At 40.3% G+C, this 23922-nt stretch overlaps 1 long non-coding RNA gene across 1 annotated transcript in view; it reads right to left on the bottom strand.

Moving 5' to 3' along the window:
* Positions 1-10069: 10069 nt before the first annotated feature.
* The window catches only part of LOC108544422 (uncharacterized), a 17343-nt gene continuing 3490 nt past the window's right edge, over positions 10070-23922 (bottom strand). Inside the window, exons 3-4 of the long non-coding RNA XR_001889836.1 lie at positions 15174-15243; positions 10070-10768 (exon numbers count right to left, since the gene is read on the bottom strand). This is a non-coding gene — a long non-coding RNA (uncharacterized LOC108544422). The remainder of the gene's footprint in view (positions 10769-15173; positions 15244-23922) is intronic.

Below are 23922 nucleotides of genomic sequence, written 5' to 3'. Positions count from 1 at the left end.
AATAGTTCTCTGTACTCCCAGTAGTGCCAGCATGGTAAAAATTTAACTTGACAATTAGCAAAACCAATAAATTCATTATACTATTCTGTTCCTGTAGGTAACCAGTATATGAATATGGATTCCTATGTGATGATTTTCTGGCCTATTTTGTCCCTTTTTTGTTGTTGTTGTTACTTTAACCAGGCCATAACATAAAGGTTATGTCATTTGTTACTGTCAAGCTTAATTAAGCCCATTATAATTCGTTAATCCCTGTGCTTGCTTTGTAATTAACATTGATTAACACAAACAAGTACAAAATAGGCCATCAGCACTCTCCAGAAGTGCTGATTACAATTATATTGGTAATTCAATACAGTAGAGAAGATGGCAGGATAGTAACTTGCACTCTCTTTACATAAGGAGATAAATGCTACCATGCAAAACTAAGCCAAGAAACAAAATACTTTCCTCATCCGACTCACCCATTCAACCCTTACCCTGTTAACTCACCCTATGACTGTGTAAACCTCCAGTAAGATTACTGAAGGCACAACTCCAAGTAACTTGCTTCATTGCATTCCTGGGACAAAAGAGGGAAGCGCTTCAAAGCTGATGGACAGATGGTAGAGTGTCCAGTCACAGCAAAGCAGGCCCCGAGGCTCATGACAGACAACTCGGGGGCTGAGATCTCATTTTTAGTTCTGGGATAAAGTCCAGGGTTTGATGGCAGCAGGCTGACGTGTAGAGATGCTCAACAATGTGCACCTCAGAGACATTGAATCTGAAAAGCTTGGAGTGAATAACAATCTGGAAATGAACTCTGTAAATCTGCCTATTCACCATTCCCCCTACAAAAAAATTCCTATATTCCAGATGGTGTTCAAGTTCCCTTTCCCCAGGACCTCAGCAGTCAGTCAGGGAGGTACTCCTGCAATCCATGTGAGGGAAGTTCACCATGCTCACATGGGAATACAGTCGATTGCCAGTAGGGATGCCACACCTTTGCACTTCCTCATATTTCCAGGAACAAAGCTGAGGTGCCCAGGAACTGCAGTAGTTTTTCTTCTGTGTAAAATAAGCAAGGAGGACTCTGCCCCACTGCACTCCAGGGAAGGATTAAGAGAATTGATATCATCCAAATCAATTGGCCCTGTGCAGATGACTTGATAATGAGGCCATTGAGTTTTTATGGTTCACTATTATTGCTACAAAAATTATGCTACAGAAATCATTCAAATGCTCAAAAAGGAGCATTAGTAGGAAACAGCATGTTCCAAAGTTGTTGCTGAGAGGTGTGTAATGTTCCTGAAGATCCCCGAGGTACTAAGACTTCTGTATACATGAATGACTCATACAGAAGAAATACACCAGATGAAAATATATGGAGAAGTTTGCCGAAGGTCATATAACTTGTAAGTATTAGAGCCAAGGTCTGAACCCTGATATCTGTGTCCTTATAGCTCAGGCCTTTTCCTTCAGCCCCTCCTTCTCAACAGAGATATGTTAGAGAAATCACTAGAAATGGAAAAGCAGCTGTCAGAAGCAGAACTGAATAAAGCGATAGGGGAAAAACAAATACATGTTGATACGAAGGGTCACCCTTAAGCAAGACTGTGACATTGATGCAGCACAGGAAAGCCTCAAAATTGGGACTTAGCCCAGGAGGGTTCTTGGCTTCACCCAGGAAAGAATTCAAGGGTGAGCTGGTAGTGTTAGACTGCAACTATTACTGCAGTGGCAGTGTACAGCAGTAGCAGAGGCACTGCTCCTTGTGGAGCCGGGATACCCCATAGGCACTGTGCCCAGAGTAGCAGCTCAGAAGCAGTTCTGCACTCATATTTATAACCACTTTTAATTATACGCAAATTAAGGGGTGGTTTATGCAGAAGTGTCTAGGAAAGTGTAATAACTTCTGGGTTGTTGAGTTGTTGCCATGGAAAGGGGTGATAACTTCTGGATGTTGCCATGGCACACTGATGGGTGTGTCTTATACAAAGCTGGTCCTCAATTTGGTCCAGTGTCCCAGCCCCAACTCTGGAGTTGAGTCCTGCCTCCTACCTCAACTTTGGTGACATTTGTCTTTGGTGGCCATAACCTTTCCTTCTGCCATTATCAAGCACCATACTCAAGGTCCCATATCCATCCCAACAGGGTTGTAGACAGTCATTTGATCCTTTTCCTCAGCATGCTATTTTCTCTCCCTCATACACACACACACAGACACACACATATGCACACACACAAACACACACACTCTTTTGTTTTGCTAGTATAAGTTACAACCAGACTTTTTTTCATCATTTATTTTTTAAAATAAGACGTGAAATACATTCAGTGGTGCACATAAAGTGCACAAATATTAAATGTTCAACTGAATGAACTATTTCATATGTATATACCCATGTAACCACCACAGATTCAGAATGTTTCTACCTTCCTAGAAAGCTCCCTGAAAGTACAGGCTTTTTATTTTAAAGTCAGGTGTATTGGGATATCATTTTCATATAGTTATATTCAGAGTTCTTAGTATGCAGTTTTATGAGTTTTAACAAATGCATACATTTGTGTATGCATATCAATATAGTAAAAATATAGAACAGTATCATCACCCCAAAAATGTCCCTGCACCCCTTTGTAGTAAATCTCTCCCAGCCCCTGCCAACCACTAATCTGCTTTCTGTTCCTACAGTTTGTCTTTTGTAGGATGTCACATAAATGGAATCATATATTTTGAGTCTGACTTCTTTCACTTAGTATAATACATTTGAGACTCATCCATGTTTCAATAGTTCCTTTTATTACTGAATAGTATTTAATTTACCACAGTCTGTATGTCCATTCACAAGTAAAAGGACATTTGGGTGTCTCCAACTTTTGACAATTGTGAATAAAGCCACAACAAACATTCACATGTAGGGTTTTGTTTGAACCTAAGTTTTCATTTCTTCTGGACAAAAACCAAGGAAATCAAATTTCTTGGTCTATGCCAAGTACCTGTTTAACTTAAAAAAAAAAAAAAAAAACAAGCAAAACATTCCCTGGAGTGAGTGTACCATTTTGCATCTACACCAGCAATGTATAAGAATCTTCCTTCTCCATATGCTCACCAGCAGTGGGGATTGCCAATTTTTTAAAGTCCTTTTACCAGGTGTGCACAGATTTTTGAAGCTGCATAACATGTTCATAGATTTTATTGTCATCTTCAGAGAAGACTTAAGTTCAGTCTTAAACATCTAACTATTTATATGAGAACAACTTGGCTCATACTAATTAGGCAGTTCATATTAACATTCCTAACTAGAATTACTTATTCAGTCAAATTGATTACTTGTTTGTATCGTAAGCAGTATCTATGCCAATTTCCCTAACACACTTAAAGGCAAAACTTCTGATTCACACCTGCTGCTGTCCTACAAGGTATGCCTGAAAGATATGGCTCCTCACTTCTTTTCAGCATCTTTAAAACCCTCAGCCACCTTCCTCTAATCACCCTTGTTTAGGTGTGTTTTCCGTACCAAGAAAATGAAACATCCCTCCAGCTTCTACATTCAAAAATACATCTATCGTGGAAATCCATTGGGGTGTCTCCATAAAAATACATACACACACACACACACACATATATGTATACACACATATATACATATATGTGTACATATATATATATAGCTCACTGCTAGACTGGAGAAGAAAAAAATGCTTCATTTCAGTAAACAAATTATCACTCAGTGACTTGCTAGAAAATTCAACCACTTTCCTACTCAGTCCTCGATATGCACCTGACCACACACTGCAATTCTCTAGAAGTAACCACTGACGATTTTTCTGTCTCAGGCAGAAGCATATGTAGTCAGAACCTGGTCTTCTCAGATTTGTCATATAAATTCCTCTTGGCCTGTTGCTACTTTCTGAATTTCATTGCTAATGCCTTATTCATTTTCATCAGCCTCTCTCATCTGCTGGTGCCAACAGGATGCTATCTCCAATTAGGCTGTGATACATGTGCTACTTCCTAAACATTGCTTATGTCCCTCCTTCCCTGCACCCGCCCCACCAGCTATTTCTGTCTGTCTCATTCCCAAACAGGTGAAGATACTGGACATCTCAGCTGCATATTCTAATTTTTTTAACGTTATTATTTACTTTAAATAATGCATGCAAAAAAACAAAAAGGTACAAAAAAGTCCTAGAGCTGACAGTCTCTCTCCCATTCCTTTCCCTAGCTCTCCAGTTCTCTTGCTCAGAGGTAACTCCTGTTACCAGTGTCTTGTGCCATTCCAGAAAGAGAGATTTTTATCTACTTACCAACATATCATCTCGATATTTTTATTCTTTGCACAGATGGTAACAAGCAATAACAACCTTTTAGAAACTTGTTTCACATAAAATCAGTATCTTGTAAAGCATTTCATTTCACTATATCTGGGTATTCTACATGTATACCTCAATAGATTTGACTCATTCTTTTTAAGAGTTGTGTAATATTCAATGTTGTATACATAACATGATTTATCAAAAACTTTTAAGTATCTAAAGTAATGATTTAGTGTTTTAAAGAAGATAGAAGTTCAGGCTGGGTACAGTGGCTCATGCCTGTAATCCCAGCACTTTGGGAGGCTGAGACGGGCAGATCACCTAAAGTTAGGAGTTTAAGACCAGCCTGGCCAACATGATGAAACCCATCTCTACTAAAAATACAAAAATTAGCCAGGCATGGTGGTGCAGACTTGTAATCCCAGCTACTCAGGAGGCTAAGACAGGACAATGCTTTAACCTGAGAGGTGGAGGTTGCAAAGAGCCAGGATCGCGCTGCCACTGCACTCCAGCCTGGGCAACAGTGTGAGACTCCATCTCAAAAAAAAAAAAAATAGAAAAGTTTATTTTGTGTACAAAATGAGCAGAGTTGGGGTAACTCAGGGCTGCTGTAGGCAGCTACAGTCTCCAAAACTGAAGCTCTTTCTGTCTCATTGTTCTTCTGTTCTTAGTGTATCACTTTCTTCTCGTGTTGGAAAATGGCTGCTTAAGCTCCAGGCTTCACTTCTGCATTTCAGCCAGAGGAAAAACCAACATGTTCCCTCATGAGAAGAACACCTCCCAACTTTCAGTTTTATCTCATTTTACAAAACACACAAAGGAGGATAGAAAATGCAGTCACAATCCAGGATACCTGTTAAAAATGTGGGACTCTGTTAAGAAGGGAAAAGGGGAGAATGAATATTGGGGTATAACAATTAGTTTCTACCCAGAATTGTTGCTTATCTTTTGTTCTTACCTTAAGTGCTGAAGTAGGTTTTCTTTTGGGTGCAACATTTCTTTTTCTTTCTTTCTTTTTTTTTTTTTTTTTTTGAGCTGGAGTCTTGCTGTGTCACCCAGGCTGGAGTGCAGTGGCATGATCTCAGTTCATTGCAACCTCCACCTCCCGAGTTCAAGCGATTCTCCTGCTTTGGCCTCCTGAGTAGCTGGGACCACAGGTGCAGGCCACAGATGTGGGCCACCATGTCCAGCTAAGATTTTGTATTTTTAGTAGCGACAGGGTTTCATCTTGTTGTCCAGGCTTGTCTCAAACTCCTGATGTAAGGGATCCGCCTGCCTCAGCCTCCCAAAGTCCTGGGATTACAGGCGTAAGCCACTGCACCTGGCCTTGAGTGCAACATTTCACACTGTGTTGGGGGGGTCCATAGAATTTCTGGGTTACAGGGTGTGTGCCTTTTAATTTTCATGGATATTATTACCAATTGCCATTTATTGACAAGGTACCAGTTCACATCCTTACCAACATTATAAGAGAGTGCCTGTTTCCCCATATCCTCAATAGTCCTGAATTGTATTCACCCTTTTTTAAATCTTTACCAATATGAGGTTAAAATGTGGTATCCCAAATGGTCTTAATGGGACTTAATAGGACTTCCTCTTACTTTTTAGTGAAATTGTCAAATGTCCAGGAACCATTTGTATTTCCTTATCTCTGAACTGTTTTCATCACTTGCCCATTTGGTCACTGGATTATTTTCTTGTAACTCTGTAGAAATAATTTATAAATCTGGAAAAGTAGCATTTTCTGTGTCATTTGTTATAATTTTTTCCACAGTTTTGGCTGTTTTTTGTGTTCTTGTTTCCAGATTTCTGTTGTTTAAAGAAGTAAACCGCTGAGCGCAGTGGCTCACACCTGTAATCCTACCACTTTGGGAGGCTGAGGCAGGCAGATCACTTGAGATCAGAAGTTTGAAACCAGCCTGGCCAACATGATGAAACCCCATCTCTACTAAAATATAAAAATTAACCTGGCATGGTGACACAAGCCTGTAATCCCAGCTACTCAGGAGGCTGAGGCACAGTAATCACTTGAACCCAGGAGGCAGAGACTCCAATGAGCTAAGATAGCGCCACTGCACCCCAGCTTGGGTGTCTGTCTCAAAAATAGATAAATAAATAAACCTTTATTTTCTTGTTTCATAAATAAAGCTGACTGAGTTGGTCGGTCTTTAGGGATTAGTCAAAAAGACCAAATCCCACATCCTTATTCAACTCCTGCAGCCCATCCTTTGCTTCAACCTTGGCTGGGGAAGCAACCACAAATGCAGCCAGATCAACCAAGAAGACCTTGACCTTCTCATGGCAGGGGAAGGTGAACTCAGTCTCCATAGACCAAGCCAGGAACTGCTTGTACCCACTGATGACAGCACGAGGAACTGACGTCACAGATGAGTACCCAGTCGGCATGCACATGGTGGCAACATGGCGGACACCCTCCAGGAAGTGAGAGTGCAGTTTCCTGTGTAATGTCAAGCACTTTGGGTGGCAGGGTTGCCATTGGCAAACGCCTGCTGGGTGATCAGCCGAAGGAGAAGGAGAAGGGAAGCATGTCAGCACCTTTGGCAGCATGGCTTCGCCAGCGGCCACTTTGTCTCCAGTCTTAATCAACTGCACATCACTCAGGATTTCCATGATGATTTTTTTGTGTAGTTGAATTTATCCCTTTTAAAAAATTGCTTGTGGGTTTTGTGACATTTTTAGGAAGGCACTTCCCATCTCAACATTATAAAATAAATTATCTTGTGGTTTTCTTTTTGTGGTAATAATAATTATGAAGAGGCTCCCACCTGATTTATTTTAACGTGACTTCTGGTTATCCTGGCCCCACTGAATCATCCATCTTCCCCCAGTGACTTGATATCTTGGCTGCATCTTAAAAAGAAGGCAGCAGTTCCTTTCCACTTAAAATGAGTACATCTTCATTCCACTTTCTATTTGATATGTCCTCTGTGTCACTTATATTATTCCTTACACTTTAGAATTACATATTGCAGCATATCCAGTTTGCCAATGAAGATAGCTAAGCACTGAGAGATTCAAGCATTCAGACTCACCTGGAAACAGCCTAGATACTGAACCATTTAATTCTAAACCTCAGGGAGTTGTTGGGGAAGGAACGCAACTTTTGGACGTTGTTATGGGCCAGCCCGTGCTCTCCACCCCCCAACCCTCATTCATATGTTGAAGTCCTAACCTCAGAATGTGACTGCATTTAGAGATAATCTTTAAAGATGTAATGAAGTTAAAATGAAGTTATGACTATGGGTCCTCCTCATCCAGTATACTGGTGTCACAGGAAGAAGAAATTAGGACACAGGTGTGTACAAAGGGAAGACCATGTGAAGACACAGGGAGAAGACAGCTATCTACAAACCAAGGAGAGAGGCTTATAGATCCTGCTGACACCTTAATCTTCAGGCATCTAGCCTCCAGTACTGTGGGCAAATAAATTTCTGTTGTTTAAACCACCCCGTCTGTGGGTACTTTGTTATGGCAGCCTAGTAAATTAATACAGAGGTACACAGACCTGGCTGAATCAATTAAAGGTCTTTGGCTGCAAGCATTAGACATCTAGTCAGGTCCAATGTCTTAGTCATATTTGCTGAGTCTGCTATGGAGATCTGCATGCAGCAGGTGCATTGGGTGTGCTCACTGGAGCAACACCTGTAGGGGAGTAAAGGAGGATGGGAGAGGGAGAAGTTGTACTGTGATTAATTGCAGCAGAGGTCTCAGTTGATTCTAGGAGGAGCTCTGGAGCTGGGATGGCCCTTCAGGGTTGTCCAGATTGAGACAAGGAGGCTGGACCGTTGTCCCCCAGCAGACTTTCCCCTAGAAGAGGGTCAAAACTTAGGCAAGGAAGCTCTGTGTGGCTGAGGGCAAGTGCTGAGAGAGACTCAGCTGTGAGCCATCAACAGCCAATGCTGTTGGCAGCTGCAGAATGAGTATCTGTGTCCTGGAGTAGGATCTGGGTAGAGCACACCTGCAACCACCACTCCCACCTAAGCAGAGGGATGGATATGTGGGATGGGATGGGTGTGTGGGAAACTTGCAGCATGGAGGGACAACTTGAAGGAGTGGGCCTCAGGACGGACATGGCCCAGTGTAACATGGGGAGTGGGAAGGCAGGAACAGAATGGACAGTTTCTCTAGTCAACAACTACTGAAATAGATCAACTCCAACCATCATTATGCTGTTCCCTTCAACATTCAGATTCTAGGAAAGAGAGAGAGTCTACCTAGCCTGACTTTGGTCACCTACTTGCCCTTTGGACAGAGTGGGGTCTGGCACTTTGACTGACCGTCCCCAGAAGGCTGCACAATGTGGGGGAAGGGTGGTTCCCAAAAGACCAATCGAGATGTCATCACTAGATGAAAGGGGATGGATACTGGGCAGGTGAAAACAACACATGTCCACTGCGCAGGGCAGCTGCATTGGAATCTCAGTTTTAAGTGACTTTGGGCAAATAGTTTGAGCTTATAAAACTCCAGGTGCTTCATTTGTAAAATATAAATAATACTCCCTACCTCAGAGGATTTTTCAGGCTTAAATGACATATCAATATCTACCTATATGTAAGTGTGTACATAAATATATGTATATGTATACATAAACAAATTATGCCAGTATTCACATATATTCATGCACATAATATGTAGATGTATATGATCCCTATAAATTGAGAGCTACCATTTATTTGATTTATGTCTATGGCTCCAGGACTTCATTAAATTATTTTCTATAATGTTATCCATATGTATTTGGCATTCTCATCTCTTCTTGAGAACAGGAGAAACATTTCATGTGTCTTTTTGAATGTGTTAATTGGCTGGGTATGTTGGCTCATGCTTACAATCCCTGCAATTTAAGGGACTGATGTGGGAGGATCACTTAAGGCCAGGAGTTTGAGACCAGCCTGGGCAACATAGCGAGAACTATCTCTACAGAATATTTAAAAATTATCCATGCATGGTGGCACACACCTGTAGTCCCAGCTACTTGGGAGGCTAAAGCAGGAGGATAGCTTAAGCCCAGGAGGTATACACTGCAGTGAGCTATGATCCTGCCACTGCACTCCAGGGTGACAGAGTAAGACTTTGTCTCAAAAAAAAAAAAAAAGTGTGAATTCCCAAACTCTAGATCTGGAAAATCTTAGAAACGCCCTTTTACTTCATAGAGAGAACTGGGAAAGTGAAAAGTTTCACAGTTTCATATTTTTCATTATTATTATTATTATTATTGTTTGGAGACAGAGTCTCACTCTGCCACCCAGGCTGGAGTGCAGTGGCACGATCTTGGCTCACTGCAACCTCTGCCTCCCAGGTTCAAGTACTTATCCATTATCCATGCCTCAGCCTCCTGAGTAGCTGGGATTACAGGCACGTGCCACCACGCTCGGCTAAGTTTTGCATTTTTGAGATGTCCAGATCTCGAACTCCTGACCTCAGGCAATCTGCCTGCCTCGGCCTCCCAAGTGGTGGGATTACAGGCATGAGCCACTGTGCCCGGCCTATATTCTTCATTTTGGATGTGGGGGTGTATATGATTTTACATTTGGAAAACTAAATAAAATAAATAAAAATAAAAATAGTCAAGAGTGGAATGAAAAAACCAAAAGGAGAGTGTGCCCTCTATGTCATCTGTCTGCTGGGAGGTGTGCAGGCAGAATCATCTCATGGTTTCTCAACAGCAGATGGAGCGAGGCAGGGGATAGTCCAGGGTGAAGACGTCAAAGGCTACCCCCAAAATGTCAGAGGCCAGTGAAGTTCCAGAATGGAACACGCAGCCCCATTTCTTTATTTGCTGATTTTCGAGAGAGACGTTTGTCATGAGGCTAGGAAGAACTTGAACAGAGAAGAGGTGGTAAAGAGAGGGTGGGGTGGCATTTTCTTCCATACATCTATTTTCAAAAAGGATCCGATTCCAGCAACAAAGTGTCAACTTCACTCCCCCACAGCCACCAAGAAGAATGGCTTCTGTGGACACTTCCCAGCTTGCAAATGTTTCCTCTCAGAGGTCACACAAATAGCTAAAACATCCATTTCCCTGAAATAAATGCCATCATGGAGGTCTTCTTGTAGCTGTCAGAGGTTATGAGCAGTGTTGATGGAGTTGGGTAATGACATTGCAAAATGATTGAAAGGGTTTAGGATGTGATTTCCTATTTGGTTCAGACAAAATAAAACCATTATCTGTGCTTCATCTTTTTTAAAGAAATTGTTTCCTGAGCTTTTTCGTGCTTGAAGCTTGTTGCAGCACCCAGGGACAATATTCGCCTGTCACAATTATAGATCAGTTCATCACCACAGTCAGCCTCCAATCTCCTTGAACTCTTTCCAGAGGAAATGATGTTTCTGGGTCTGTATTATCCCCAGGTATGTCGACTTTTGAAAAGATGTTGTTGCAGTCATTCATTTAACTGTGGAGAGCTGTCTGCCAGCACAGACCGAGGCACATTGGTGAATTTGCTGGTAGCTGCGTATGAGCAACCAAGACCTTCGTTAGCTCATGTGTCAAGGGAAATGAGACACTTGGACATGGGGATGCAGTGGGGGCAGCAGCTTCCTTGAATGGGTTATAGACAGACTTAATGTTGAAGGGACTAGGGTTCCCTAGTGCCTTTCTTATCTGTTACTAAACTATCCCGGAATCAGTGAACTCATGTGGCCAGGCCACAGTGAGGGTTTCAGGAGGGCTGGTAGTATCCTGTCTCACACACTTTTACTCCCTGCTAATGCAGGAAGCTATCTCACTAATGTTCTGGCTCCCAATCCCACTTCACTCAACAACAGCCTGTCACCAGACCTAGTATCTGATTTTCAGGTATTAGATTGCTAGCTCTACAACGTAGAGGGATTTCCAACCCAGGGACTTTCTAAGCATCAGGCTTTAACTCAGCCTCCACAGAAGGGATAGAAGATCCCATGGCCCAGAATCAAAATATCTTTAAATCATTTTCATAGGTGAATGCAGCAAATGTATATAGACATCAATTTGTCTGTTGATGCTTTTTTTATTTTATTTTTATTTTTATTTTATTTTATTTTTTTTTTGAGACGGAGTCTTGCTCTGTCGCCCGGTCTGGAGTGCAGTGGCCGGATCTCAGCTCACTGCAAGCTCCGCCTCCCGGGTTTACGCCATTCTCCTGCCTCAGCCTCCGGAGTAGCTGGGACTACTAGGCGCCCGCCACCTCGCCTGGCTAGTTTTTTGTATTTTATTGGAGTGGGGGTAGGGGAGAACTGTGAGTAGAAGTACCCAGGAGCTACATGGTCTGCCAGCACCTGTTTTCATGTCCCTCATAGAGATATGGGTTTGAATGCCTCTCTGTTTTGCTTCTACCATCCCTGGTGCTGGCTAGAGCTCTTTTTTTATTTTTATTTTTATTTTTTATTTTAATTTTTTTTTTTATTTTTTTTTTGAGACGGAGTCTTGCTCTGTCGCCCGGTCTGGAGTGCAGTGGCCGGATCTCAGCTCACTGCAAGCTCCGCCTCGGGTTTACGCCATTCTCCTGCCTCAGCCTCCGGAGTAGCTGGGACTACTAGGCGCCCGCCACCTCGCCTGGCTAGTTTTTTGTATTTTAGTAGAGACGGGGTTTCACCGTGTTAGCCAGGATGGTCTCGATCTCCTGACCTCATGATCCGCCCGTCTCGGCCTCCCAAAGTGCTGGGATTACAGGCTTGAGCCACCGCGCCCGGCCGATGCTTTTTTTAAAAAAAAATTAGAAATATGAAATTTACAAATCTTTGCCATTTTGAAGTGTACAGTGCAATGGCATTAAGTACATTCACATTATTGTACAGCATCACCACTATCCACTCCAGAAATTTTTTGTCATCCCAAACTGAAACTCAGTACCCATTAAACAACGACTCCCCATTCTCCCCTCCCTGGCTATGTCATCCTTACCAATGACCATTCTGCTTTCTACCTCCATGAATTTGACTACTCTGTATACCTCGCATAAGAGGAATCATACAGTATTTATCTTTTTGGTTATTTCACTTAGTGTAATGTGTAAAAATTCATCCATGCTGTAGTGTATCAGAACTTCATTCTTTTTTAAGTCTGAATGATATTCTATTATGTATATATACTACATTCTGTTTATTCATTTATTAGTTGGTGGATATTGTTTCTATTGTTTAACTATTGTGAATAGTGTTGCTATGAACATGGGCATACAAACATCTTTTCAAGTCCCTATTTTCAATTCTTTTGGAAGGCAACTACGTTTGCCACTATACCACCAATGCTAGTGCTTTTTTGGGTATATACCTAGAAGTGGGACTGCTGGATCATACGGTATTTCTATGTTTAATTTTTTGAGGAACCAACATGCTGTTTTCCACAGTGCCTATACCATTTTACATCCCTTTCAACAATGCATAAGGATTCCAATTTCTTCACATCCTTTCCAACATTTTTTAAGGTTATTCTAATGAATGTCCCATTAGTGTATTTAAATATGATCACTCTTCATTTATGAAGTGCTTCAAAATAGAGGAAGAGAAGAAGTATGGAAAGAAAATCAATGAGGAGTAGTTGCTGGATACAGAGCCAAGAATTTTGTGAGATGACAGCAACCAACATCAGAATCTCTTTTGGATCTGAGAGGGTACACACTCCAGTCTTTGGTACCTCTAAAACTTTTCCTGTATATTGCCAAGCTGCAAAGAGCTGAGACCATTGTCATTCTTTTATTCTATTAGCTCCACAGAACTAAAATATATTTATTAATAATAATATTATAAAAGCAGACCGATTCTCACCTAGGAGAAAATATTTGAAATATCTAAAATTGACAAGGGTTAATATTTTAAATATACCAATAACTCCTGCAAGTCAACATAAGAAATCCAATGGAAAATAGGTGAAGACTATGGATAAGCATTTCACAGATAGCAAAGATTGAAATTTATGAAAAAAGTCCTCAACTTCGCTAGAAATTAGATAAATAAAAATTAAAACAAAACACATATTGCACCCCTAATAATAGCAAAATTTTAAATGTGAAAAAATAAAAACAATGTTGAAAAAGATGTGGCTAGACCAAGAACTTCCATGCACTACTGTTGGAATGTAAACTTAGACATTCTGGAAAATGAACTGATGCTGTTTTATGAAATTAAATATGTTTAAGCCAAAAGAGGCAGAAATTCCTCTCTTGAATATCCTAGAGAAATTCTTGGACAGGTCTGCAAGAAAATATGAACGAGAATCTTCATCACAGCATTGTTCGTGCCCCCAAGGTGTGAAGAAAGACAACTTACTGTCTATCACAATGCAACAAGATAAAGAAAATTGGTGTATGCACAATAGAATATGACGAAGCATTAAAAGCAACCATCTAAATGTATATTCAGCAGCATGAGAGATATGATAAAACAAAATGATTAAAAATTCAGGCAACAGACTAATATATATAGCATATCACCTTTAATATCATTTATGTGCATTAACAGTTCACATAGATATAGAACAGCGCCACATGCTTTTAAAGGTACACACATATTAGGGATGTAATCAGCACATTAGAATGGGTGTCTAGGACAGGGAGAAGAGAATAGATATGATAATTAGGAATACAAAGGGAAAAACAAAAATAAAGCAAATGAGGGGCCTTGCAGTGGACTGCTGATATCACCATGATGGTGATAGTAACAGAACTGATGAACATGGTTAACTCATGTTTCCTTACCCAAGATCCAAACAAAAAATAAAAAATAAAAAAAAAACAAAGCAAACAAAGATCCAGTAATCAACAATCAATATCTTAGCTGATCATTTATCTATCTGTCTTATATCTTGATATATATATATATTTATATCTATATCCCTCAACCCAGAACATTCCAGCATAGATAGCAAGCAATTCTACATAATAACAATAAATGCTTTCATTATACTTAATAGTGAGAGACTAAATGTTTTCCCCTTAAGATCAGAAAGAAGACAAATCTGTTCTCACCACTTCTATTCAATACTGTACTGGAGGTTCCAGACAGAGCAATATGGCAAGAAAAAGAAATACCGTGCAGCCAGATGGAAAAGAAGAATTAAGCTATCACTATTTGGAGAAGGCATAATCTTGTATATAGAAAACCCTAAAGAATCCACATAGCAAGATTGCAGGATACAAGATTAATGAAAAAAAAAATCAATTGTATTTCTGTGCACCAACAAGGAACAATCCAAAGATGAATTTAAGAAAACAACTCCAGGCGGGGAGCTTTGGCTCACACCTGCAATCCCAGAACTTTGGGAAGCCAGGGAGGGCTGACCGCTTTGAGCTCAGGAGTTTAAGACCAGGCTGGGTAACATGGTGAAACCCGTCTCTACTAAAAATAAAAGAATTAGCCAGGCATTGGGGGTTCACAACTGTAATCTCAGCTACTTGGGAGGCTGAGGCTAGAGAAGTGCTTGAGCCCAGGAAGCAGAAGTTGCAGTGAGCTTAGATCTTGCTACCGCACTCCAGCCTGGACAAGAGAGTGAAACCCTGTCTCTTGAAAGAAAAAGAAAATGAAAAAGAAAAAGAAAAGGAAAAGGAATAGGAAAAGGAAGAAGAGGAGAGGAGAGGGGAGGGCAGTGGATGGGAGGGGCGGGGAGGAGGGAAGAGGAAACAATCCCATTTACACCAGCATCAAAAAGAAAGAAATACTTAGCAATAACATAACAAAGTATAAAAGTTATACTCAGATGCAAAATATTGTTGAGAGAAATTAAAGAAGGCACAAATAAATGGAAAGACATCTCATTCATGGAGAGAAAGAAAAATAATTAAAGGAAATATAGATGATACAGTAAAAAGATAAGATGGCAATATTCTCCAAACTGACCTACAGATTCAACACGATCCTGATCAAAATCCTAGCTATCTTACCTGCACAAATGGCCGAGCTGCTCCTAGGATTCATATGAAAATTCAAAGGACCCAGAATAGCCAAAACAATCTTGAAAAAGAACAAAAAATAGGGGATTCACACTTTGCAATTTCAAAACTTACTACAAAGCTACAGTAATTCTGTGTGGTATCAGCATAATGATAGACATATCAATCCATGGCATAAAATTGAGAGTCCAGAAAATAAACCCTTATATTTATGGTTAATTGGTTTTTAACAAGGGTGCCAAGACAGCTTAATGGGGAAAAGAAGAGTCTTTTCAAGGAATGATTTCAGGAAAGCGGAATGTCCACGTGCAAAAGAATGAAGCTGGACTCCCTCCTTATACCACATGCAAAAATCAACTCAGAATGAATCATGGACATACACGTTAGAGCTCAAAATTGCAAATTTCTTAAAAGAAAACAAGCAAGTAAATCATTGTTGCCTTGCGTTAGGTAATAGTATTTTGTTGTTGTTGTTGTTGTTGTTGTTTGTTTTTTGGTTTTTCTTTTAAGTTATGGTACCAAAAGCACAAGTGACAAAAGAAAAAAGTGAATTGGATTTTAACAAAATTTAAAACTTTTGTGCGTTAAAAGATACCATGATGAAAGTGAAAAGACAACCCATGAAATGGGAGAAAATATTTTCAAATATTTGCAAAATTGTATGCCTGTTAAGGGAATTAGACAATAAGTTCAGAAATAAAAAGACAAGTATCCCAATTTAAATATAGGAAAAGAGTCTAGTCATTTCTCTAAGGAGATATACAAACATCCGACATGTACATGAAAAGATACTCAACATTACTGGTCATTCGGGAAATGCAAATTGAAACCACAATGAGATACCAGTATACACCTACTAAGATGGCTACAATCAAAAAAATTCACGATAACAAGTATTAACAAGTCTGTGGAAAAATTGAAACCCACATTAATTGCTGGTGAGAATGTAAAACTGTCTAGTTATTGTGGAAAACACTTTGGCAGCTCCTTGAAATGTTAAACAGAGAATTAGCATATGACTTGGCAATTCTACTGCTAGGTTTAAATTCAAGAGATATGAAAGTATATGTCTATTCAAACTCACACAAATATCCAGAGCAGTATTATTGAATAATAGCCAAAAAGTAGAAACAAACCAAATGTCTGTAACTGACGAAAGGATAAACAAAATATAATATATCCGTGCAATGGAATAATACTCAGCAATAAAAAGAAATGAAGCCAGGTGCGGTGGCTCAGGTCTGTAATCCCAGTGCTTTGGGAGGTTGAGATGGGAGGATTGCTCGAGTCCAGGAGTTCAAGGCTGTAGTGAGCTATGATTGCACCACTGCACTCCAGCTTGGGTTATGGAGTGAGATTCTGTCTCTTTAAAAAAAAAAGAAAGAAAGAAAGGAAAAGAAAAAGAAATGAAGAACTAATATGATGATTGAACCTTGAAAACATTTTGCTAAGGGAAAGTAGCCTGTCACAAAGGATCACATATTATATTATTTGTATGAAATGTGCTGAATAGTCAAACCTATACAGATAGAATGTAGATCAGATGTTGCCAGGAGCTTGAGAGAAGAGAAAACAGGAGTGACTGCTAATAGAGAGATTTTTAGGGGATGATAAAAAGGTTCTAAAATTACACAGTAGTGAAGGTGGTATAATTCCGTAAATTTACTAAAAACTATTGAATTGCGTGTGATGAATTGCTAAATTGTACAGTATATTAATTATATCTCAATAAACCTGCTAAAAAAATACAAATTCTATTTGTTCGATGTTGTTTTTAACATCACTGTATACCTTCTTATGCTGAAAGTCAGCATTGGAGAGGAAGAAAGCAAACTAATTCAATGCTTTTAAAGAAAAATGTTAAATACCTCATTTTAAATGATCAATCACTTGGGGGCGAAGTAACACACAAAGTAAATATGGAAATAAGCATTTTTCTCCTTCTGTTGCACAGCATGAACACATTGACTACTATGGAAAAGAAAAAGAAAAGTCCATCCATGTTTGGCTAAAATGTACAGTGATATTTAACAGCACCAGGAAAAATTTCAGAGCACTGGATTTGGGCACATATTAAAAGGCCCTTCAAATTACCTTTTGAGATTTGATACTTGTACTAGTCACCTCAAGGAGAGTGAGGACATAATAAGCCAGAAGGGAAATAAGAAAAGGGGCTGTTTCATATGCGACCTTGGGAAGGATCATCCCCTGGTTGGGGATAACAGCAGTAGAAACCCACCATGAGGCTACTGCACTATCAACTTAGCTGCGGGGTACCTAGAAAGACTGGATCCAGGCTGGGTGTGGTGGCTCACGTCTGTAATCTCAGCACTTTGGGAGGCCAAGGAGGGCAGGTCACCTGAGGTCAGGAGTTTGAGACCAGCCTGGCCAACATGGTGAAACCCCATCTCTACTAAAACTACAAAAATTAGCCAGGCGAGGCTTTGTCTCAAAAAGAAAGAAAGAAAGAAAGAAAGAAAGAAAGAAAGAAAGAAAGAAAGAAAGAAAGAAAGAAAGGAAGGAAGGAAGGAAGGAAGGAAGGAAGGAAGGAAAGACTGGATCCATTATCCATGGCCGACCTTGGTCATCTTCACCAAGATAATAAAAGAATCCTTTGTTCTAATTCTTGGCTGAAAGAAAGCAATCTGTTGTGTCTCATGTTACATATGAAATTTCTCAAGTCCAAATAATTAGCAGTGTCTTTCATTTACATAAGGCATTTCCATGGTTAATGTCCAACAAATATCTATGTGGAGTGCCATGTTTATCAGACTTGATAAATATTGAAAGTACTTATACATTTCATAATTAACATACTGACCTTTATGGAAAAATTGACTTTCTAGTGGTAATACGTCTGTACCACATATTTCAAATTAAATAAATAAGCACTTCAAAAGATGGAATTGTGTTTTATTTTATAATATATTTATGTTCTCCTAACCCCTTTGAACCTAGAATAAGGTCAATTTATATTTACTTAAAAAGTTGGAAAGAAATGGTACAGGAAGGATCAGGACAATAGACTTCCAAAAACATAGAAATGAAATGATAGTAATAGAAGACACGCCCAAGGGACATATCACCATGCTTACTGAGATACTGTGTTCCCTGGCAGCCTGAGGTTCTTTGCTTAGAAGAAAGCATTTGCTTATAAAGTTCAGTATGGTAGGTGAGTGACATTATTTGTGGAACAAAAAAACTTGCAAATGGTATAATATAGTATTGCTTTATAACATCACTTGTCAAGATTGTGTTCTTCAGCCTGAAGAATTTCTAATTTAAATTTTTTGGCATCTTGTTATATCTGCCTGAGAAGTCTTCGCGCTAATCACAAATTTGGACAGAGTGAATTATTCAGTCTGTCTTCTTTTGTGGTTTTGTGATCCTAGAAAGCTCTCAGGGGTAAAGATTCAGAAGTATCCCCGAATATCCCAATAGATACAAATAAAATAAACTAAATGAAAAATGTCACATTAGCTGGGCGTGCTGGCATGCACCTGTAATCCCAGTTACTCGGGAGGCTGAGGCAGGAGAATTACTTGAACCTAAGAGGCGGACGTTGCCTGGGTGAAAGAGTGAGACTCTGTCTCAAAAGAAAATGTTTACTTTTATCATTTAAAACTGTCCATCAGAAAACTTCCCATTTCCTTTTAAAATCTGAGATTGACCCCACTGAGTATATAAGTAATACCAAAATGCATGAGTAATTGTCTAATTTGTTTGGTCGTCATGTGGACAACCAAGTCAAATACTTTAAGGCAAAGCAAAACAGAAAATGTTAAAAGTCCTTTTTGGGAAGCAACCAAGCTTAATGGATGCTGGATATATGGCCTAGCCACTACGCTATATATATAGTTTCCTAGGATTTTCAGTTACTCAGAAAGGCCCACGTGCTTCCGCACCACAATGCGTAAAGCTCTCTCCCATGCCTCTGCCATCTGCTTCTGACCTTGCACCCTGTCCCACAAGCAGATGTGAGGAGATGGCAGGAGAAAGCATATTAGAAATCAAATAGTGTCTGTTCTGCTCCCAAAACAATGCCAAGATAACACCAGGAGAGAATGACACGTGGGAGAAATTTGAGCCTAAGATTTATTTGGACCAGATTAACTGGCTGGTGAAGATGGCAGTTCATCATTTCAAATTTTATTCAAAACAAATCAAGAATTGCCATTCAATATTGATTTCATTTTTTCTGTACTGAATCCACACTTACTGAGAGAACTATTGGAGGTGTGGTCCTTGCTTTAATCTTCCAGTTTGTTTATGGAGATAGGGATGGATGTAGGAATAAACAATGTCAACATCTTGCACAGGTGCTAAGGTAATAGGATATTACATCGGGGGTTCAAAGAATTAAGATGCTTTCAACTCAATCTTCAATTTCACTCCTGTCTACTAAAGGAGTCCCCAGGCCAGGCGCGGTGGCTCATGCCTGTAATCCTATCACTTTGGGAGGCCGAGGCAGGTGGATTACGAGGTCAGGAGATTGAGACCATACTGGCCAACATGGTGAAACCCCGTTTCTACTAAAATACAAAAAATTAGCTGGGCGTGGTGGTGCATGCCTGGAGTCCCAGCTACTCAGGAGGCTGAGGCAGGGGAATCGCTTGAACCCAGAAGGCAGAGGTTGCAGTGAGCCAAGATCACACCACTGCACTCTAGCCTGGGCAACAGAGTGAGACTTTGTCTTTAAAAAAAAAAAAAAAAAAGGAGTCCCAGTTTGGCTGGAGGTAATTAGGTAAGTAGAGTGCTTTGTTCCTCCACATTAAGGAGTGGCAGATGGGATGGATGGTCGACCTATCTTGCTGAAATCATCTCAGGTGTACCACAGAAGAAAAACACACACTGGGCTTCTGATTTGTCAAACGTGTTCCAGGGTTTGTTTGATGTGGCAAGAATATACACTGTCAGGGGAGGGGGATCCCCTGTGTGACACACAGCCTTCAGAGGTTCAATTTCCATTCCAGTAAGCACCACTTACAAAGGTGAAAAAAGCTTAGGGTTATTCCCTGACTAACATTGCTATTGACCACTGAGAGTGAACGTCAAATGTCTCAGACTCAGTAATTGCAGAAAAATGGTACACCAAACTCTGAGGCCCTGCTCTCAAGTCTTAAAGAAGGGCAAGGAAACTCTGGAGGGCTCCAAAAATGCAGAGATGGGGAGCAGGTACCTGTGCGTCTGGTCTATGTCCACCTGGAGGGGGGTGCCTCTCAAATAGCTCGGACTACAGGTGAGCACTACTGTGCCCAGCTCATTTGCTGAATATTAATTGAGCACCTATTATTTGTCAGAGCATTACTGTAGGTGCTAGGCATAGAATGCTGAGTGAAAACACAAGATTTTGTCCTCATGAATCTTATAGTTTAATAGGGAAGACAACTATTTTTTAAAATCTTGAAATGCATAATTGTCATTGTGACAAATACTTTGAAAGACAGTTATGTGGGGGAACAATCAAGAGTTTCCTCTGGCATTTTTATAAGAACTAAATGAGGTCGATACCCTGTGTGAAATACTTTTAAACCATTAAGTTCTTTACAAATATTGGTGGTCATTAATATTTGGCACAAACATGGAAGTTCGTTTTCTTTTAAATTCAGTCCTTCCCAAAGAGTCCCAATTACTAGCAGGTTTTAGTAGTCTCATCCCTCTCTCTGGCTGGACATCATTCTCCTACCTTCTGCCCTGGGAAAACCAGATGCCACCTGGCCACACATCCAGGCATATAGTCTCCACATCCACACACCCTGAAACATGCACTACACAGAAGTATAACTTGGCTCAGGCTCCTGAAAAGTTGGCCCCAGATTCTCTGAGCAGCTGGTTTCCCTTACAGATTATTTCAGGACAGTCAGGAAGGCTGATTCTTTGGAGGGCCTGCTAGCATGGCATTGGGGATGATCCAAATGCTTTTGAGGAATCGCCAAGTTCAATTTTCAAAGAGCAGTACATCTGCTGACACCAGCGTCTACCCCCAAAGGAGAAACTTGACCTACTTTTCTGTCCCAGAAATCCCTTGGGGTCTTCAGCGTGGCCAGAGCCACTCACATTTCAAGTACAGTAATGGTTCTCAACACCTACGCTCAGAGGCATGGGGCAGACATGTGGATTGTCGTGCAGGGACCCAGATTTTGAGGAATGGGGCATGGGAATGTCAGTGGAGAAAGACACATCTGGCAGGGAACCCTTGGAGCCAAGTCATTAGACAAGAGCCGTAAGAGTGAAGAACCTTGGGGTTCAGTAGGATGTTTTGGAGATGCAAACAATTCACCTTGTGTGCAACTTTATGTTGGGGGTGGGAGAAGCTGAAGATGAACTTAAAATAAGGCCAAAAATGGAGATGAGAGAACAGGAGTGAAATAGAAAATGGAGTGTGGGTGGAGAATGATAAATTTGGTACTACTGAGCTTGAAGTGCTGGACACCATCAGTGTCCAGAATACAGTTGGCAAGTCATGCCTGGAACCTCAAGACAGGGTTGAGACGAGATGCCATGTGAACAAGAGTCCATTGACGTGATAGGAGCAGTCACGTTAGTTGGTGCATGTAAGTTTCCAACTCTACTGTTTCTCCCAAGCCCAGCTCTTGTGTTGCAGATTGATCCATTGCTACATCCTTGCTCCCTGCATCTCCATCCAGTTCCTGTACCTTGCTGGCTTCCATAGAATCTATTTCCCTAAACTCCATTTGATGCAGAGACAGAGATACAACATGCCATGCATGACTTTTAATAAGGTATTGAACTCCCCTAGCCTCAGTTCATCATCTGGAAATGGGGACAATAGTAGCTCCTGCCTCACAGTGCTGTTGGCTGTCTTCAAGTCTTTAATACAGTATTAGTCAGTGCTCAACAAATGTTACTATTATTAATAGTTGGAAGGAGGAGAGGCAGGATATGCATAATGAAAAAGTGATTGGCTGGGCATGGTGGCTCATGCCAGTAATTCCAGCACCTTGGGAGACTGAGGCAGGTGGATTGCTTGAGCTCAGGAGTTAGAGACCAGCCTGGGCAAAATGACAAAACCCTGTCTCTACAAAATAAAATAATAATAATAATAAAGATACAAAACTTAGCCGGGCATGGTGGTATGCACCTGCAGTCCTAGCTCCTTAGGAGACTGACGTGGGAGGATGGCTTGAGCCCCAGAGGTGGAGGTTGCGGTAAACCCAGACTATACCACTGCACTCCAGCCTAAGCAACCAGATCCTGTCTCAAAAAAGAAAAAGTGATTGGTTACTTTTATTCCAATGTTACATGAAAGTAGCAGTTTGATTTAGATTGTTAACTGTTGACCAATAAAAATTCATGATGCCACAAATACAAAAGCACAAGTATGGCATTTGTACATATCCATATATGTATGTAGTCACACAAGTGTGTGAACAGACACATGCATATACACATATGTATTATATATACATATATATGCCTCAGTTCTTCAGAAAAACATCACTCTCACTGTTTTTCTTTAAGGCACTTGCTGTAATGACAATTTTGACTTTTTGTGTGTGATTATTTGTGATGATTTGCCTTTTCACTAGATTGTCAGCACCCACCATGGCATGGGATGTGTGTGGACTTATGCAGCACCATAGCTGCTGCATAGCACACAGTAGGAGTTCAATGACAACTTGATGGATAGAGAGAGAGGGTAGTAATGAGTAGAGAATGGCATCAGAACATTAGCTGCAAATGAAGGCTTATCTAGACAAATATTATTCCATCATTAAATAATTTGAGGAAAAAGTGGATTTGTTTACTTCCCTGATTCCCTAATAGACTATTAAAATGAGTGATGAATAAATCAGAATGGACTTCTAAATTATAACTATGTGCTATAAAATCTGTAAACAAAAGCAAAAAACACAACAATTTCCCTCAGCCCTGCTTCTTTCTAATTTAATGTGAGCCAATTCCTTTAGAGGGGGTGTTAAATTCAACCAACTCAGCCAGTAAGTATTTACTGAGTGTCAATTATGGGTATGACACTACACTAGCACTGAGTGAAACTGGCAAGACATGTGACCCCAAAGGATTTATAATGTTCTAAGAGGTGCAGACATATTTTGAGAAAATTAGCATTTGCAATAACTGACATTTATTGAATTCCATGTTTCAAACACTGTTCTAAGTACTTTTCAAAATGGATCTTTATTAAACTTCACAACTCTCTGAAGTAGGCATAAATTATTACCATTTTATATTGAAGAAATTAAGGCACAGAGACATTAAGTTTCTAGCCCAAGATCACACAGCTAGTCAGAGGGACAGCTCTCAGGAGCCTATGCTGTTTACCACCACTCTTTATTCTCTCTCAGCAGAGCAGCTGAAGGTGGGAGCTGGAGACAAGTTCAAAAATTAAGTGTACAAGCCGGGCATGGTAGCTCATGCCTGTAATCCCAGCACATTGGGAGGCCAGGGCAGGAGGATCACTTGAGGCCAGGAGTTTGAGACTAGATTGGGGAAAATAGTGAGACTTCCTTTATACAAAAAAAAAAAAAAAAAAAGAAAGAAGAAAGAAAGAAAGAAAAAAAAAAATTAGCAGACTGTAGTGGCAATGCCTGTAGTCACAGCTACTAGGGATGCTGAGACTGGAGGATCACTTGAGGCCAGAAGTTCTAGACCTGGGCAACACAGTGAGACTCTCTCTACAAAACAAAACAAAATAAAGCAAGTGTAAAGAATTCAGCTCATCTTTTTTTGTAGTTTTTTTTTTTTTTTTTAATAGAAA

This window comes from Rhinopithecus bieti, unplaced genomic scaffold (assembly GCF_001698545.2).
Source record: "Rhinopithecus bieti isolate Rb0 unplaced genomic scaffold, ASM169854v2 scaffold_25396, whole genome shotgun sequence".
In the NCBI taxonomy this organism is placed as follows: domain Eukaryota; kingdom Metazoa; phylum Chordata; class Mammalia; order Primates; family Cercopithecidae; genus Rhinopithecus; species Rhinopithecus bieti.
Note: the sequence above shows the minus strand (reverse complement) of the source record. Positions and strands in the feature narration are given on the sequence as shown.